Source organism: Zootoca vivipara, chromosome 9, assembly GCF_963506605.1.
Source record: "Zootoca vivipara chromosome 9, rZooViv1.1, whole genome shotgun sequence".
Classification (NCBI taxonomy): Eukaryota; Metazoa; Chordata; class Lepidosauria; order Squamata; family Lacertidae; genus Zootoca; species Zootoca vivipara.
Window position 1 is genome coordinate 57,787,355 of NC_083284.1, and position 19,013 is coordinate 57,806,367.

Below are 19,013 nucleotides of genomic sequence, written 5' to 3' on the forward strand. Positions count from 1 at the left end.
TTGCCTACAAACTCCTCATCATTTAAGATGGTTTCGTCTAACCTCCATCTCCTTTTACTCCTATACTCTTCCTTTAAATTTAGCATCACTGGGTTATGGTCCGACAATGATTTCGTCATAATTTCACATTTATCTAACTTAATCATTAACCTATTTGTGATCCAAATATTATCAATCCTTGCTGATGACTTTTGTACATTTGAATAAAATGTGTACTTTCTTTCCTCCGGATTTTCCAGCCTCCAGCAATCTTGTAAATTATAGCTCTCTAATCATCTAAAGAAAATTTCCAGTAGTTTGCCTTTATATTTCTTTCCTCCACTTGACCTATCTAATTCCGGTTTTATTACTCCATTGAAATCTCCTGCTAGTATTATTTCTTCATCCTCAATACAATTTCCCATTTGTTTCCATAAATTTTTAAAGAATTCAGTCTTTCCTCCATTTGGTACATACACATTTACCACCACAATTTCCCCTTCTGGTACATATAACTTAACCGCGATTACTCTCCCCTCTTCGTCTTGGAAGAGTTTTTCTGCTCTAATCTTAGAGTCTACATATATAACTACCCCTCTCTTCTTTTTATTATTCAAGGAGACAAATTCATTTCCCAGTCTTTTGTTCGTCAACATTCTTTCATGTTTTTTTGATATATGTGTCTCCTGGAGACAAATTACCTTCCATTTACCTTTTTTCAAGATATGTTCAATTTTATTTCTTTTTACTTTATTATTTAGGCCATTAATGTTCCAGGAGACTACCTTAAGGCTCATTTCTTTATTAGTATACTTTCAATTAACCACAGCAAAAATTTCGACTTTTATTCAAAACTTAAATTCCCCGTTAAGGCCCAAGAATCCTTTAGTATAAACAGGTGTGAGTAACTATATGGTTATATAAACAAAAAGGATACTAAATCTAAGATAAAAAAGGAAAGAAAAAGCAGAAGAAAAATATCTGCTAAATCACTATATTCTTACTCTTCTCCTTCCACCACCTGTCCCTCCTCTACACTGTTCTCCTCTCTTTCTCCTACTAACTCTCTCCAATTGTTCTTACTGAATCTTTCCGCTTCCTCTGGCGCTTTTATTGTTTTCTTTTTCCCCTTGAAGCTGAAGGTGAGTCCCTCTGGGTACTCCCAAACGTACCAAATATTTTTCTTCCTCAGAATATCGGTCAGGACTTTATATCTTTGTCTCTTCAGTCGTATTCTTTTAGGCAGTTCTTTATAGATATCCACAATCTTTCCCTCTATTATTAGTTCATTTTGCTTCTTCGTTTGAAGGATCTTGTCCTTAAGGAGTATTGAATTTAGATACATCATGCAGTCTCCCACCGCTTTGCCATTCTTTTTCTTGTCGACTCTAATTCTATAAATTTTATCTATATCCAGCCACAAGGCGTCTTCTTCCACTTCCAGCCATCGGGCTATTTCTCTGACGATTTTCTCATCCACCCTTTCGTTGGCGATCTCCGGAACTCCCCTCAGGCGGAGGGTCAAGGCATTTTGTTTAAGTTCAAGCATTGCCATCTGGTCCACTATTTCTTCTTGTAGTTTCCTTAACTCAGCTCTCTCTTCCTCCTCCTTTTTTTGCATTCTTTGTATTTCTCTGTTTTCGGTTGCTATTCTCTTTATAGATTCTTCTTGCTTATTCAATTTCACCGTCGTTTCTTTTACTGTCTTGTCCAATTCCTTGTGTTTACTGCTCAGTTCTTTTATTTGGCCAGACATGGAGTCCAGTTTTTCACTCAACGATCTGTTCATTTCGGTGATGAGATCTTTAATTTCTGCTAATGGGTCGTTTTCTGATGTTATTGATAATCTCTTTGAGTTGCCTGCTGGGTTTGCTGCCATTGCTGATGTTATTTTCCTTGTTGTCATATGCCCAGGCATATCTTACTCCTTCTAGTATAGCTTTTCTCAGTATGTTATTGTTTATTCAGTCTTTCCCTGAGGTTTCTATTTTATTTTGGGAGTTCCCTTTCCAGGCTGATTACAGGTTCATCTGTTGGCTCCCCTTTATATTATTCCAGATTGTAATATCCCCGCAGTCCACTAGGTGGCAGCCTTCTTCACCCCCAGTATCTATGACTCTTCTCCTTCTGCTTCTTGTTGGTCACTCAGCTTCCGTAGTGAAGGAGGAAGTGTTGCAACGATGACTTTGCAAGTCTTAATCCTCCATTTTCTCCTTCTCATCAACTCCAAATATTGAGGTAGGGAACATATATCAAACAGTCCTTAAAACTTTTTTCGCGAATATAGTTAACGTATTTAGCGCTTCAAAAGTTGCTTCGCAGCTGCTCCCCTTCGCCTCCACTTAATGTGCCGGCTTGGGGGGTTTCTCACAGCTTCTCGCAGCGCAAATATAACTCTTTAGAGGCGTTACGCTTCCCTTTATAATTAGCGCAGTCTTTTAGCTTGTAAATTAAAATATAATAATGAAAGGAACTATAAAAACAGGGCTTACTCCGCAAGTCGTTTCCGCGATGTATGCAGCAGCCCCGTGACCTCCTTCCCGGTTTGCGTCGCGTTTTCTCTCTTTGTTTCCTTTTTATCGCCAAACCGTTGTCTTTAAACTAAATTCTTTCAGGTCCGGGGATCTTGGGTGCTCTCTGGGTGGGTTTCGGGGCGCTCTGCCGTTCAGCTGCTTAGATTTAGCGCCAGCTTCTCTCCTCCGCTTTCACCCCCCTGACGTGTGTGTGTGGGGGGGGTGTTAGCCCGGAGTTCTGCTTTTTCGACGCTGCTTTTTCTTCTTTATCCAGCCAAACCCCGCGTTTGACTGTTTTGGGGGGATAGTTTTAGCGCCACTGACCCCCACGCACTCGCTTTCACGGCCTGTAGGAGTTCTTTTTCACGGAGCTCCTCTTTACCAACCCGTTCTCCAGGGCACCCTGACCGGAAGTTGTCAGGATTCAATCTCAATCTGTTAGCCGCCATCCATCCTCCAACCGCCTCCAAGCACTCACACAGGACCTTCACCGCCTTCACTGGTTCTGATTTAAAAGAGAGGTAGAGCTGGGTATCATCAGCATACTGATGGACACCCAGCCCAAACCCCCTGATGATCTCTCCCAGCGGCTGCATATAGATGTTAAAAAGCATGGGGGAGAGGACAGAACCCTGAGGCACCCCACAAGTGAGAGCCCACAAGAACTGGGCGCTTGAAATGTACCATATACACACCAAGATGTGTTCAAACATGCTTTCCTCCTAACTTTCACATGTTTCCTTCACTGCATCTATCTTCTTGGTTTGTCTTCTAAAATCTCTTGGATTTGTATCTTTGAACCAAGGTGGTCATTTGCAGTGAATACGGTAGGTATTACTCTCCCTGGTGCTTGTTGAAATTGCTCTCCCTCTTCTTTGGAAGAACACTGGAAAAGTCTATTTTAACATTTCTTATTGCTAATTTTCTTTATGATTGATTTTCCCGTTAATGCTTTCTTCTTAGACCTAACTGAAGAAAATGGGGGTTTGGGGGGGAAGGATTATTTTGTGTAATTGCATTTCAGGTTTATACAAATGACAGTGCTGCACTGCAGGGTCTCAATTTTGGTACATCAGTCTTTTTAATGAGAAACATAAGCATTAGAAAATAAATATGTTGCTTCACAACAGCGAGCCAGCCTTGACATGTAGCCCATGCCTTATATTGTAGTATTACTTCCAGTAATAAAAAGAAAAACACAGGAGTTTGCCTCTTTATATTACTTCCTTTCGCTTTCACCTTTTTTAAAAAAATATTTCTTCTGTTTGTGTAATGGAAAGTGATGTGTGGTACTGCATTTAATTAAATTATCTGAATGTAATCTACTGTATATAGGAAGTATCACGTGTTTTGGCACATAAGATAGTTGAAATCAATGTTAGAAATCTGGATGATCATGATAGAAAAGGCTTGTATTCAAAGAAGAAAACATTTTACATTATATGAGGTCATTTGAAAGCAAATAATGTTCTATAAAATGTATATTTTATACAACCACTTAGAGGTTTTTTTTACAATTAAGCAGCATGCAAATGATCTTAAATTGAAATTAAAAAATGCAACCATCATTACCTGTTTCTTGCAACCAACTTAGAGGCATTACAATGGCGGGAAAGTTACATTCATGAACGTGGCTTCTCATTCTGCACCTGTGTTTCAGATGTGCAAAACCAGCAGGTGGAATTCAATTTCCATCTATATCTTTTGAGCCCCAAGGAGTAGATTGCTAGAGAAAATCTCAATGTTTATTTGAAATTCGGCTCAGTGTGTTTGCCCTGACATTGCCCAATGCATTGCTTAGTAAGAAAAAAGTAGAATCTTGACACTTAAGTACATGTGTGTTTATTTGTGGATGCAGTGCATCATGGGGTTTGTAGTCTTTGGTGGCAGGAACACAGCCCTGATGGCTACAGTACCAGAATCACATGGCAACTGCTTTCCTGACGTCTGATCCCACGCCACTCCGTAGTGCAACAGTGGGAATTGTCTGACCTCTCAATGGCTGAGTCAGTGATGGTTACCAGGAAGGAGAAAGTGAGGCAGTCCAAGATCAGTGCAGTGCAAATGTACCAGCAGCAACCTTGGACTGGCTCCACTGGTGCATATCGCGCAGACCTCCCCATCACTTTGCTCTGCCTCCCTTCCTTCTCAGGAAGCAGGAGCAACTGAACTGCTGGGAGGTCAGGTGAGAACCACCCGATCGTCCCCCTACTACTGATAAGTATCTGTGAAGAGATACCACACGGCTTGATGGTTTTGTCAAACACTTGTGTCATGCCTCCTTGGTGCTCCGAACTTTACCAAAGGAAGGAACCCAAATGGTTCCCATTTGCACTGAAACACTTTCCAGTAAAACTAAACTAAGCACCCTTTCTACAAGTCCTTATATCAAACATATTCATCCATATAGACTGGACTAATTCTTCACTTTGTGCAGCTGCATTTTTATGTTTCGCAGCTGTCATGGAAATCCTAAAACTAGCAGAGACACAGCACAGAGTTTAAATACAAAGCTAATTGTTATTCAGTGCTGCGTGCATCTTTTCCTGCTTGTCAAGGGAGGAAACCTTGATAAAATCTAGAAATGCAATCATCTTCCATTAACTTTCACGATGAAACAATTAACGAAACAAACACCCACCATTGTAGTCCCAACCCACTTGTGAATTAGCCAGCATCACTGGTCACAGCCTTTGGGTTTTTAAAAACTTAAAAAGCTTATTACATGGCCTTGTTCCATTGCTATTGCTCCCATGGATTTCTATTATTATTAGGTTGTCTGCTTCTATGATATGAAGCTACTGGGATTGGTTTTTAGGGGAACTGGAGTGCCGTGCCACCGATATACCGTTATATCTTAGTCAGGTGTGGTCGTGCATCTTCAGAACAATTGCCTGAGCTAATAAACTAAAGGGCTAAAAACTGAAGCTGAACCTTGAGAAGACAGAAGCCCTGTGGGGATGTGGTTCCAAGGTCCAGGAAATGAGCAATATGCTTGATCTGGATGGGATTGCACTCCTCCCAAAGGAGCAGGTACACGACTTGGTGATACTTCTGGATTCACCTGTATCACTGGGAGCACAGGTGCCAGCAGCGACTAGGAGTGGCTTTTACCATCTTTTGCTGGTGCATTGGCTGCAGCTATTCCTGGACAGAGATAGATAGTATGGCCACAGCAGCTCATGCATTAGTAACCTTAAGGTTGGACTATTCTACCTGGGGCTGTCCTTGATTGTTGGTCTGGAAACTGCAGCTGGGACGCGAGGAGGCACTGGCCATAGATTTATACCTGCAGAGCTTCCCTAGATTACAGGTGTTGTAGTTCAACAACACCTGGAGTGTGCCATATTGGCTACTAACTCCTAGATTAAACAATGTTTAGGGTTGGCCTAGTTTAGGCGGTGTTTGTAGGACCAAGACTGAGATGCAGGTTACACTGTACCTTGTACAGATCCAAAAAGAAAAAAGAAAAAAAGCACAAGGTAGAATCAGAAATCAAGCAACAAAACAGCCACACAGAAGGTAAACAGAAACAACTTGAATAAGAAAAGGATATCTTTGGCCAGTTTGCACCATTCTTTTCAGAGGAGTTACACAATGCATTAATTTGAGTCTGCTCTTGGCTTCCTCAAATACTCTGCTTTTACCCCATCCATGAAGTGCCTTCTACAGTGGCCAGATTTTGGTAGCAGCTGCAGAGTTTCTGACTTATGAAGAGGCAGGAAAGAATTTTAGTTAGATTGGTACCATTTCTCAGGGAGATTCTGCACATCCATCCCTACTTGTAATATGAAAAAAGAGGTCTACAGATCTGAAAAGCTTCTGGCTTTTATATTTTCAACAGCTGGGTACCTACTGCTTCTTTGCCTCCATAGGCTTTGATGGAACCTGAGATCTTAACCTCCAGTCTTAAGGAAAGTTGGTGAATTTCAAAATGAACACAAGAGCCCTACTATAGATCAGACCAAAGGACTCTAGTCCAGGAACATGTTCTCACAATAGCCAAACCAATACCTATGGGATGCCCACAAGCAAGAGATGAACCGGCTCATGACTTTGTGATCCATTCATTTGCTTTATTTTTTAAATTTGGCCCTAATAAAAGTATTATTAGGATGTTGGGAAACATTGAGGGCACTAGGAGAAGGGGACAACAGAGGACGAGATGGTTGGACAGTGTTCTCGAAGCTACGAACATGAGTTTGACCAAACTGCAGGAGGCAGTGCAAGACAGGATTGCCTGGCGTGCTATGGTCCATGGGGTCACGAAGAGTTGGACACGACTAAACGACTAAACAACAAAAAAGTATTATGTTATGGCTGGTTTGGGGTTTTTCTTTTTCCAATAGACCAATCTGCAATTGTTGTCCTTTTCTTGCTATCTCTTCTTTCATGTCAGCATTGCGATTCCAACTGGGAGCCTGGAGCTGGTAAAGAAAGTCTCCCGACAGTGTTCAATATTTGCCATACCAAGAGGAAGACATACAGCCAAATTTTGCCTGAAGCAACATTTCAAGGTGAGTTGAAAGCTTTGGGAGGAACATGCGAGAAACTCTGAGGAGAGTGAATTTTGATAAGTGGATGTTTCTCTGAGGAATTCCATACATCTTAAGGCTGCCTCTCGCTCCCTCCAAACAACATTTCACAGCAGTGGCAGGAGCACTCCTTGTATATGCCATTGTCACACACAAAAACACTTCAAGATCTCTGCATCCAAAACCGGGACAGTTCTTTGATCAAAGACGCCGAAATGTTTTATCATTCTGGAGGTGTCTCATTGTTAGTCTTTAATCAACAAATAATTTACTCTGTTGTAATCTGATGTCAATACATTAAACGTGGCTAATACAACTTTGATAAAAGGCTCCAATATGAGATCCTGCCGGTAAGTGAATTTTCATAATTCAACAAGATAGGAAAGCAATTGCATTAAAAAGCCTAGATAACGGTAGGGACAGATAAAGTGACATGGGCTGAAACAAAACGAGAAGCAGGGAGGACAGCTTTGCTTTTTCCCAAGTTAACAGCGTCTGTCAGATTGCCCTAGGGGCTTTTATTCTTGTATTTGTTTTTTTTAAGCAGGAGTGCAATCTCTTACAGGAGGGGGTGGACTCTCATGCAGGAATGTTAGGAAGAAAAACGTAAGCAAAACAAGTCAGGCTACCCATCAGTCACAAAGTGTTCCTGATTCATTTCCCACTTGAGAACTCTAATTTTATCTTCATCGCTTATCCTTTGTGTATCAAAAGCAGCTGATAAACCCAAAAAAGGTGACACGTGTGTATATATATATCCGGTTGTTGGTGACCCTAAAGTCGTACTAACTTCGGACACTAAAGTTGTGAAACTCTGCAATGAAGAGTATGTTTTGCTTGTTATTTATCAGGGCTGGAGTGGGTGTTTTGCTGTAAATATCAGGACTATCAAGCCGGGGCAGGGGCATTTTTCTGGCTTTGCACATGTCTATTTTTCATCTGTGGACGATGCTACATATTTCATCTTGCTTTTCCCTGCAGAAGCTCAAAGTTGTGTACATTATCCTCCTCTCCCTGTTTTCAGTCTTGCAACAGCCCTGTAAGATAGGCTCGGCTATCGGCAGTTCTTGCCAATAGATTGTTGGGGGGGGGGGGTGAATGGGGCAGTCCACATACAGGGTACCAGACCCAGGAAATCCTGTGGCTATCCTTACTATACCAGACACAACTCATGGTCCAACAAGTCATCTCCTGACAACAACAACAACAACAACAACAACAACAACAACAACAACAACAATTATTATTATTATTTATTCTTTATACCCCACCCATCTGGCTGGGTTTCCCCAGCCACTCTGGGCGGCTTCCAACAGAAATATTAGAATACACTAATTTCTTAAAGATTAAAAGCTTCCCTAAACAGGGCTGCCTTCTAAAAGTCTGGTAGTTGTTTTTCTTTTTGACATCTGGTGGGAGGGCGTTCCACAGGGTGGGTGCCACTACCAAGAAGGCCCTCTGCCTGGTTCCCTGTAACTTGGCTTCTCGCAGTGAGTGAACCACCAGAAGGCCCTCGGCACTGGACCTCAGTGTCTGGGCAGAGCGATGGAGGTGGAGACGCTCCTTCAGGTATACTGGACCGAGGCCATTTAGGGCTTTAAAGGTCAGCACCAACACTTTGAATTGTGCTCGGAAACGTACTGGGAGCCAATGCAAGTGCTTGACAATGCCCCAAATTAGTTTTCAAGTCACAATGAGAGTGTTTTATTGCATCTCTGGCTAGAGCAAAACATGGAAAGTGGGTAGTATTCAGACTGGATCACAAACAGCACAGACTTTCACAATGTACACACAACGCACACTCATTGACAACATACTTGCATGCATATCTTCATATAACTGAAATGAGAGGTGTGCCACCTACTCACCCACTAGATGGGCAGGTCAACCACTGGGTTGAGAGAGGTGCCCCCCCCCCCTCATGTAGCAGTTGGGGTAGTGGCTGCAGCTCCTCACCATTCCTCCTGAGCACCTATCAGCTATTCTCTCTGAGTGCCTCCATTCCCCGACACACAATCATTCCCATCTTCTTGAGTCAGCACCCTTCCTTTTTGTTGCTGGGGTGGACTGACTGGTCATCTCACAGGGTGAGCTGATTTTATGGGATGTTTGTCTATCATTACTGGTTTCCTCATCAAGGAACCCTGAAAAGCTTCTAAGGAGCCTCAGTGTTATGGAGGGAAAGAGAGATGGCCTTAATGAAATCTAGATGCCACATTCCCCTCTTCTAAGAAGAAGTGATCATAAAATGTAAGGGGAATCGGACATTGATTTATACCTGCTGCTGTAGTTTTACTAAAGAAACTGTTGTGCGGATCATGACTTATGCAATGTAATTTTTTGTTGCATGACTTCCTTGAGACTGTTAACAGTTGCAATGCGGAGAACGTATTTTGGTGCTCTAATAGCTTGGGAATGTAAGAAGCAGAGAACTGGGCAAAACGTAAGGCTTAAGATAATATCTGGGGTGACTCAAAATGGCAGTAATGGTCAGTGGGGCAGAGCAGGGTTGTGTTGCTCAACTGGCTTCCCAACATGGAGGTGGCTGCAAGTAACCAAGAGAGGGAGGAGGAGGAGCAAGGGGGCAGGGAGGTTTGCATGGTGCGGACACAGTGGCAGAGCCAATCCAACACGCCTAATGCTGCACATGCACCACAACACCTCTCTGCCATCTTGCTCCTTCCCCATCTTGGTTAACAGTAGCGACCTCAGTGTTGGGAAGCTAATTGAACGACGACACTCTACCCCACTGCAATGTGGTATGAACAATTTAACACATTTTGGTAATCCAAAGGGAAAGGTGTCTGTCCACAAGCAGCTAATTACACACACATATACATCAGGATCCCTCTCATTTTAGGCTAGTCAGATTTTTTTATCCTTTTGCCAGAACACATAGAGATATATAATTTCGTGCAAGGGCCATGGATGTTTAACGTTAAATAGAAAACTAAAAGGTAGAATCTAATTAAAACAACTAAAATTTGATGAATGAGAAAACGCCCTCCCAGGAAAGCATTGTCCTGTGTGCTCTATGTGACTTGTTAAGAGGGCAATTTCATTGATCTTAAAGAGTGAAATATAACAGAGTGCAACGGTTGCTCACTTAGATACACTGGTGGGGGGGGATCAGATCTACTGAAAACATTTTTGACACTCCCATTTGGTATTTAAGTTGGCTGGGTAAAAAAGAGAGAGAGAGAGGACCGAGCTCATGATGACATCTTATTGTGCTATAGAGATTAGTGTGTTGGACTAGTGGTCGGTATGTTGGACTGTGACCTGGAAGATTTGAATCTCCACTCAGTCATGAAGCACACCAGGGGACCTTGAGCCAATCACTGCCCCTCAGTGTAGCCCTACCTCACAGGATTGTTGTGAGGGTAAAGTAGAAGATGGGGAGAACCATGTATGCACCTTGAGCTCCTTGGAGGAAAGGTGGGATTAAAATGTAAATAAAAAATGAATTAAATGTATATATTATGTACCATATAAAAAAGAGGAGGAGGAAGAGGAGGAGGAGGAGGTGGAGGAGGAGGAGGAGGAGGAGGAGTTTGGATTTGATATCCCACTTTATCACTACCCGAAGGAGTCTCAAAGCGGCTAACATTCTCCTTTCCCTTCCTTCCCCACAGCAAACACCCTGTGAGGTGAGTGGGGCTGAGAGACTTCAGAGAAGTGTGACTAGCCCAAGGTTACCCAGCAGCTGCATGTGGAGGAGTGGGGAATCCAACCAGGTTCACCAGTTTACGAGTCCACCGCTCCTAACCACTACACCACACTGGCCCTACACACTGGTACTACATCAAGTGTAGGCAATGTTGTGCCCTCCCAAAGTTATTGATCTATTGGTCCCAAGATACCAGAATAGCATGGGTCCTGAATACTGTGGTTATACTATATTTGGTACTGTGATTATAGTATCTTACAATCGAATTGTAATACGACTGAATATAGATTTTGTAGGGTACACATGACAAAGATCAGTTCCAAAGCATTAGTATCAACATGGCCATTGCAGTAGTGGAGTCCTCCTGGTCCTGATTTCGCATCTCTGTCCAAAGGTTGTTCTGTATATGTTCCAGGGAGTTCACAGAGAGAAACTCTATTTTCGCTTATGTCATAGGGACTAAGGAAATTGGAGGACCAAATGCATGAGAGACATTGAATTGCAGATGTACTGCATTTTTTTCCTCTTTTTGCTAGTGTTTTAAGTTTGAATGCACACTTTGCCTGGTTTGAGCAACCTGCCAGTATTGCAGTATGACTAACAAGATCAGAAGCATCTTTATTACCATTTTACTGGCCCCATTTGCCATTTTCCCTTTTTATTTTATTGCTATTCCACTTCTGCTCGAGACGGTAAAAAAAAAAGGGAGACCTACGTTCACTTTTATCCCACTATTCAGCAGATGCTAAAAGGATACTAAAAGAATGATTTACCATTACCATCCATTTGTATAATCCATCAAAATGGGCTTTAGACTCTGCTCTTCCTAATAAGCTGGAGAACATGATATAAATCCAAATTTACCTTCTGTCGAAGTAATGGGAACAGGGACATTATTGCCAGTTACTGACAACTTAGGTCAACTTTGTATCAAAACTTTCCAAAGCTGCACAAGAGACCCTTTCCTTAACTGCAACTTGGATGTTGGTCAACATGCTGAATGCTGGAAGATTCAGGGCAGGTGAAAGAGCCATGCAGTGCATGATTAGACTACAGAACTTGCTTCCATAGGAGGCAACAATGGTCACCAACTTGGATGGTTTTTTAAAAAAGAGGATTTGACAAATTCATGGAGGATGAAGCTATCAGTGGCTACAAGGCATGCTGGCTATGCTCAGCCTTCGCAGTTGAAGTGATGCTTTTGAGAACCATTTTCTGGAAGCCACAGGAAGGAGGAGAGCTTGTGTTCTTTTCTTTTTTATAAATAATTTTTATTGTATTTTATAAAGAAAATACAAAAAAAGGAAAAATACAAAACAGGTTCAACAGATCTTATTCCCCCAAATTCTTCACATCTCAATAGCAATAAGGTAGGTAAAGAAAAAAAAGGAAAGGCAAAAATAAAAATAAAAATACAATAGTACAATTGTATAACTTCCAATCTAAACATATCGGACTTCCTCATTTCCCCTTCTTGAGTTCTAATTATTACAATAACTCTTGCAGTTTCCAAATCTAAAATCACATTCTTTATTACTAATAACCTTTCTCCCTTCAAAATTACTATTATTTAACTACTACTCTCTACCCCTTACCCAAAAATATTTCAACTTATCATCAAAATCTTTTACCCTATTATTCCCACCCACAAAACAGAATCTAACCCTCCTTTCCCTGGAGTCGGTGTCTCCAGATGCATCAGCCAGATCCTTAATACATTCCTTAATACATTCCGAGTCCAGACCATTTTTTATCAATCAATACTAAATAATACAAAACTCCCTCAACCCACTCCTAATCTGTCCCAGTCCAAATTTTGCCGAACTCTTACCCTCCTCTTCTGTGGTCCCCACACTTTATTTCCATTCTCATTGTCAATCTCTTTCTGCACCCCACCTGTTTGCTTCTTCCCCTGGAGAGCTTGTGTTCTTGGATCCTACTTGCCAGTTTCCCATAGGCATCTGATTGGCCACTGTGAGAACAGGATGCTGAACTAATTGAGCCATTGGCCTGATCCAGTAGACTCTTATTATGTACACAACTCAGGTTAAAGCTTGCTGACGGGATGGGTGAAGCAATGAAAAGGTTGCTATATTGTTGTTGCTGCTGCTGTTTTGTTTTTTATTTATTTTGTTTTATTAAATTTGTATACCGCCATACACTGTATACCTGTAGGTCTCAGGGCACTTGCAACATAAAATCACAATATAAAAACACAAAATATATGATAAAAACAACGACAACAATAACCCCCTCCTCCCCAACGCATTTCGAAAGGCCATTGGACGTCTCATGAAATCAACAGGATAGAATACCCATTCAAATGTGGATCACAGTATATTAAATGGAATTAAAGGTCAGCCACAGTCGCTTAAACCTCATCTTTTGAAGCTCCATTGAAAAAGTGCTTCTAGCATAAGCTCACATTGGTGCCCTGATCAGCGTACATGGGAAAGGAATCCAATATTGCTGAAGGAACTACATGCGCCGGCCCATGTGCTCTTGCTGCCTGCGTACTGAGCACATTCCAATAATTGTCAAGAAGGTGCTCCAAAGTTAATGGTGAGATTGTGGTGGAACATTTTGCTGGAGCAATTTAGGGTTTTATAGGTGAAAATCAGCACAGGGATAGAGCCCAGCAGGGCTCCAGGTTTGAGGGATGTATGGCAGTCCTAAACAACAAGCATTTTTTTAAAAAATGATGTGATGTTCTCAAAGACTGTTTTTCGCACTTCCTACCTTCCGGGAACCGTCTATATTTTTTGGTCTGTCAACAATCTCCCTACAAAGCTGTAAAGGGAGCTAATGAGTGTTTTAGGGCACCCTCTCAATTTGTTCACAGCACTAGCCAGACGTAGCGGTCCTTGTCATTGCTTTGTGCAAACTGTTCATGTACTTTACAGTTTCTAGTGCCCCTTCATCACAAGGAAGGTCCATGCCCTACCTTTCAGTGACGCTTTTCCTCCATTATTGAGGTGAGTCCACTATGTTTCTAGAAGAGTTCAGTGAATCCCAGAACTCACTTCAGAAATAAGTGTTCTTTAGCAATGTTAGCCTATTGGTGCCCTCCAGATGTTGCTGGACTACAACTTCCATCAGCCCTGCAGACTGAGGCTGATGGGACTTGTAGTCCAATCCTATCTGGAGGGCACTTCATTGGCTAACTCTGTTTTAGATTATAAGGCCCAATCACGCTGGGAAGACCTTAAAAATTGGAGCAGGCCTGGACTTTGGTAATCTTTTGCAATATGGCGCCCTGTGCTACCCCAAAATGGATCTTCTCAGCTATGGGTCTTCTCAATTTGGGAGGCCCCACGGCTCGGCACTCTGTGCAGGAGAACCACCTACACTGCCCTAAATCCAGTGCTGATTGGAGGCAGTCTGGGATTGGAGAAGCCTATCAAGTTTCCCTTATCCGTTTCTGAACATATAGATTCAGCCCAGTGATAGGATTGTGTTGCATCATTAACGTGCTGGCTATCTTACATCTTCATGATTTCTTGGTATATGCATTCTCAATTATTCAGCAGAGAGGAGTTGCATAGGGGAGGAGAACTGCAAAGTCTGGGGTCATTAACATGAGCAAGGCAAAGGGGAACAAGAGGGCAATAACAATCTGTCTCCTCTCTGGCTATTCAAAAGTCTTTCAAAAGCCTCTTTGAAAAGATGTCGGTGGCATAATCCTCCAGAAGGCATTGATATGTTTCATTATGACAGTCACTGGCAGCTCATCAGTTCTGCTCAGGATGTGAGCTTCTCCTTCCAGCAAGCGAACTAATTTGTTTCCTTCTATAGCTTTTAGATTCTCCAGCCTCTAGCCTTGTTCTTTTCAGTCTCACTTCTGAAAAAGACAACAAGGCAAACAAAACTTTACATTTTCCAAACTGTCTTTCTGAACTGAGTCGGAGATGGCGACGGGAGAGGGGTTGTGATTGATGCCCAAGAATAAGGATGCTGGAGACAATCGTTCCAACTCGAAATCTCAAAACACTGAATTATTCTGGAATACTTCCCCAGATATCACTGGGAGCTCTGCAGAGTAAATGATTCAAAGAACATCATGGATGTGACCCCACCCTTTCCACACCTGAAGAGTAAAATGCAAAGTTCTACCAGACTGAAAACATGGTGTGTAGGTTTCAATTTTCCCTGAAGAAAATCATTGGGAATTTTGATTCTTCCCCCCCCCCCTCCATATAACCTGCTATCAGTAAATCATGTTCTCGTTTGATTGGCTTTTGCCTTTTTCATTTTTTCTTCCAGTTTTATGGTATCCCTGTTGCCCACTTTCCTTTGGCTTACACCACATGGCTCCTACCTGCTCAACACAACTAGCGTGACTGGAAGGGGGCAATTTCCCTCTTCATTGCAGACCAGAGGTGCCAACCTCTTTGCGCCTAACATTACCATTAAATCACTGCCTTCCAAAAAGTACGCACACAACTTAGTAGGTTATAACATCCTATTAAAACAGTCCACATAAATAGTACTATTTATATGGGCCCTGGAATTCCTAATAAAAGATATTCAAATGGACAAAGACCTCAAGGGTATATCGGTCGGGAAGAGCGAGTTTAAAATACGAGCCTTCGCCGATGACCTGATAATAATGCTGGAAGACCCAGTGGAGACCCTACCCAAATTGAAAAGAAAGTTATTGGATTATGGGAAAGTAGCTGGATTAAAAGTTAATAATCATAAAACTAAATTGATGATTAAAAATATAAGAAAAGCAGAGGGAGAAGAAATACAAATGATTAGCGGGTGGGAGATAGTGAGGAAAATCAAATATCTGGGAATCAATATTTCTAACAATAAAGTGGAATTATTTGATAATAACTATGCTAAAATTTGGAGGAAAATTAAAGAGGACATGGATAATTGGAAGGGATTGAACTTAACATTTTCAGGCAGGATTGCCGCAATTAAAATGATGATTTTACCAAAATTGATATTTTTGTTTCAAATGCTGCCAATAAAATTAAAAAAAGAAACATTTGACACTTGGAAGAAAGATCTAAATAACTTTATTTGGCAAGGAAAGAAGGCAAGAACACAATATAGGTTATTAACGGATGCAAAAGAAAGAGGTGGCTTAGGAGTTCCGAATCTCAAATTGTACTATGCTGCATCTTGCCTGTGTTGGATGCGGGAATGGTTCATGTTGGATGACTTGGAGTTACTCAAATTGGAAGGTTTTAAGAACATTGGAGGTTGGCATGCACACCTATTAAAAGAAAAAAGAGGTGAATACACATCATTTACAAACCATGTATTTAAAAAACCCCTATTAGATATATGGGAGGAATTTAGATGCTTATTAGAGCCCAAAACTCCATGGTGGGCTTCACCTGTAGAAATGTCAGCGACAAGTAAGGAACCCAAAGGGAGTAATTGGCCGACATATAAAGAACTGCTTAGAAAAGTAAATGACCAATATGAGCTGAAACCATATAATCAAATCGAGCAATATTGTCAAAGCTGGTTACACTACCTCCAACTGCAATCGATTTTTAAAGGACATAAAGTAATTGGATTTGAGGATAAAAGATCAAAATTACAAGAATTATTATTGGAAAATCAGGAAAAACCATTGGCAAAAATTTACAAATTTTTATTAGAATGGGATATGAAAGATGAGATAGTAAAAGATGTAATGATAAAATGGGCCAAAGATATAGGGAGGGTAATCTATGTTAAGCAGTGGGAGAAATTATGGACCGAGGATATAAATTTTACAGCATGTATGACAATAAGAGAAAATATATGGAAGATGGTTTATAGGTACCACCTTACACCAGCTAAGCTAGCTAAAATCTATAGAAACAACCAAGATAAATGCTGGAAATGTAAGGAGAAGTTGGGAGACTTCTTCCACTGCTGGTGGAGCTGTAGTAAGATTAGCTCATATTGGTCAAGTATATATGAAGAACTGAAAAAAATGTTGAGATTTACATTCGAGAAAAAACCCGAGATCCTGCTGTTAAGCATGATCCCGGAGAACATACCGACGAACAGGAAGAACATACTACTCTATGCATGTGCGGCAGCCAGAATGTTGATCGCCCAAAATTGGAGAGGAGATAAGATCCCAACCATTCAAGATTGGTACTTAAAATTGACTGAATACATGACACTAGCAAAGTTAACCGCAATGATCAGAAGGATACCTAAACAAAAAGTTAAAGATGAATGGAAATATGTGGACGAGTATTTTTATAAACAAAAAATAAGCACAAAATTAGTGATATGTTTAGATTAAGAGACATAAGAGAATAGGAAATAAGGTGATGGGAATAGAGAAAGATATTTAATTAAAAAGAAAAGGAGAAGCTTAATAGAATTTAATTATGAGAGGGAACCGATGATAAGTGTTTGGAAGTCGCATTTCTATTCTACTCTACATCACACTTACCTTTACTTTCACTATTTTCACTTTTCTCGTTTTTCTTTCTCCTCCCCCTCCTTTTTCTCCCGTCTTCCCTTCCTCTCCACTTTACCCCATCCCCCCCTTTCCTACCCCCCTTTTTTTCTTCATTATTGACTTACCTGGGATCTCTCCTCCCATTTGTCTTCTTTCCGTTCCTGCTTTCTTCTTATCTGGCTTTTATATTTCGAGCTCCTCGGTTCAAGATTATAAAGATTGTAAAGACTAAATCTTAAATTACCGAGATTCTGAGGCCGATTTTATAATGGTATAATCTGAAAATATTGCTTACTTGCTATTCATATTTTGTTTTGTTTTTGTAACTGAATAATATGTGCTTTTGTATGTATTTTCTTATGTATTTTTTTTTCTCTGTAATTTTTATAAGTAAATAAAGGTTTTTTCAAAAATAAATAAATAAATAAATAAATAAAACAGTCCACAATTAGCAAATCCATTCACATAGCTATAATTAGCAAGATCAAAGCTGCAGTTGCCGTTGACAACTTAGTCTTCTATATTACAGTGCCAACATAATTTTACTATGATTTTTCCCTACTTAATTAAATGTGAAAAGTTGCAATCAGCATTTCCTCTTGTGCTAGCATAAGCTTCCCTAATTTGTGTCATTGTAGCTGAACCGGCAGGGAGAAGAAAAGGAAAGCAGACACCAATTGCTGAGAGCGAGCAGGCCCCAACTTTAAAGGCAGATCATTCTAGTTATTAAGACTAATGTCAAGGGAGTAGATTCTATTCTAACATCTGAGGAACCAAGCTTTAGCAGCCAGGTGAGAGTTGCCTTTCCCAAATTTACCCTCCAGTGTTGGATTTCTAAATTATCTGGTCCTCTTTCCAAAGTGGAACTAAAACATTAAGAATCTTCCATTGTTCCATTTGTTATTTCTGGAATTTCAATCAATCAAATATAGGATGCAATGCAATGCAATGCAATATATTATTATTACATTTATATACCACCATTATCTTCCAAGGATCTCAAGGTGGTGTACATGATTCTCCTCTTCCCATTCCATCCTCACAACAACCCTGTGAGGTACAGGTGAAACTCAGGAAATTAGAATATTGTCGAACAGTGCATTTATTTCAGTAATGCAACTTAAAAGGTGGAACCAATATATGAGATAGATGTATGACATGCAAAGCAAGATATGTCAAGCCTTTATTTGTTGTAATTGTAATTATTTGTCATTAAGCAGGTCAATTATAAATGGAATGTAATTAATGAAATGTAATAGCGATGTTTATTTTTGTATTATTGTAACTATTTGTTTTATTACTTTGGAATTTCCAAAATAAAGCATTTGTAAAAATTAAAAGAAAAAGAAAAAATAATAAGTTGCATTATGAAATAAATGCACTTTTCGACAATATTCTAATTTTCCGAGTTTCACCTGTAGGTTAGGCTGAGAGTAAGTGAATGGCTAGGTTTGCCATATTTCAAACTGTGAAAATCCAGACAGAAAAGTTGTTGAGGTCCTTGCTTGTTTGTTTGTTTTGAGGCCAAAGATTGGCAAAAATGACACTGCCGACATGGGCTGGTATATGTCCAGAGTTACTAAGTTTATATGTGCATAAAACACAGCAAAAAAAGCAATACAGAAACATGCACATATACTGGTGTGTGTGTCTGTGTATGTGTGTGTGTGTGTGTGTAAAAAATCATGATGCAGTCACAGGCAATTTAACAAAACAAAAAATTATGCACAATTTTCCATCCATGACCATCTGTGCATGCATAAAGTAGAGGAGAAAGAGACAAATGAACTGCAAGCTGCAGCCATCTTCAAATGTTGCAATTCTGGAACCAATTTTAGAAATCTTAATTCTCATTGCACAAGTGAAACAGAAGGCAGAATGAAGGCACAGGA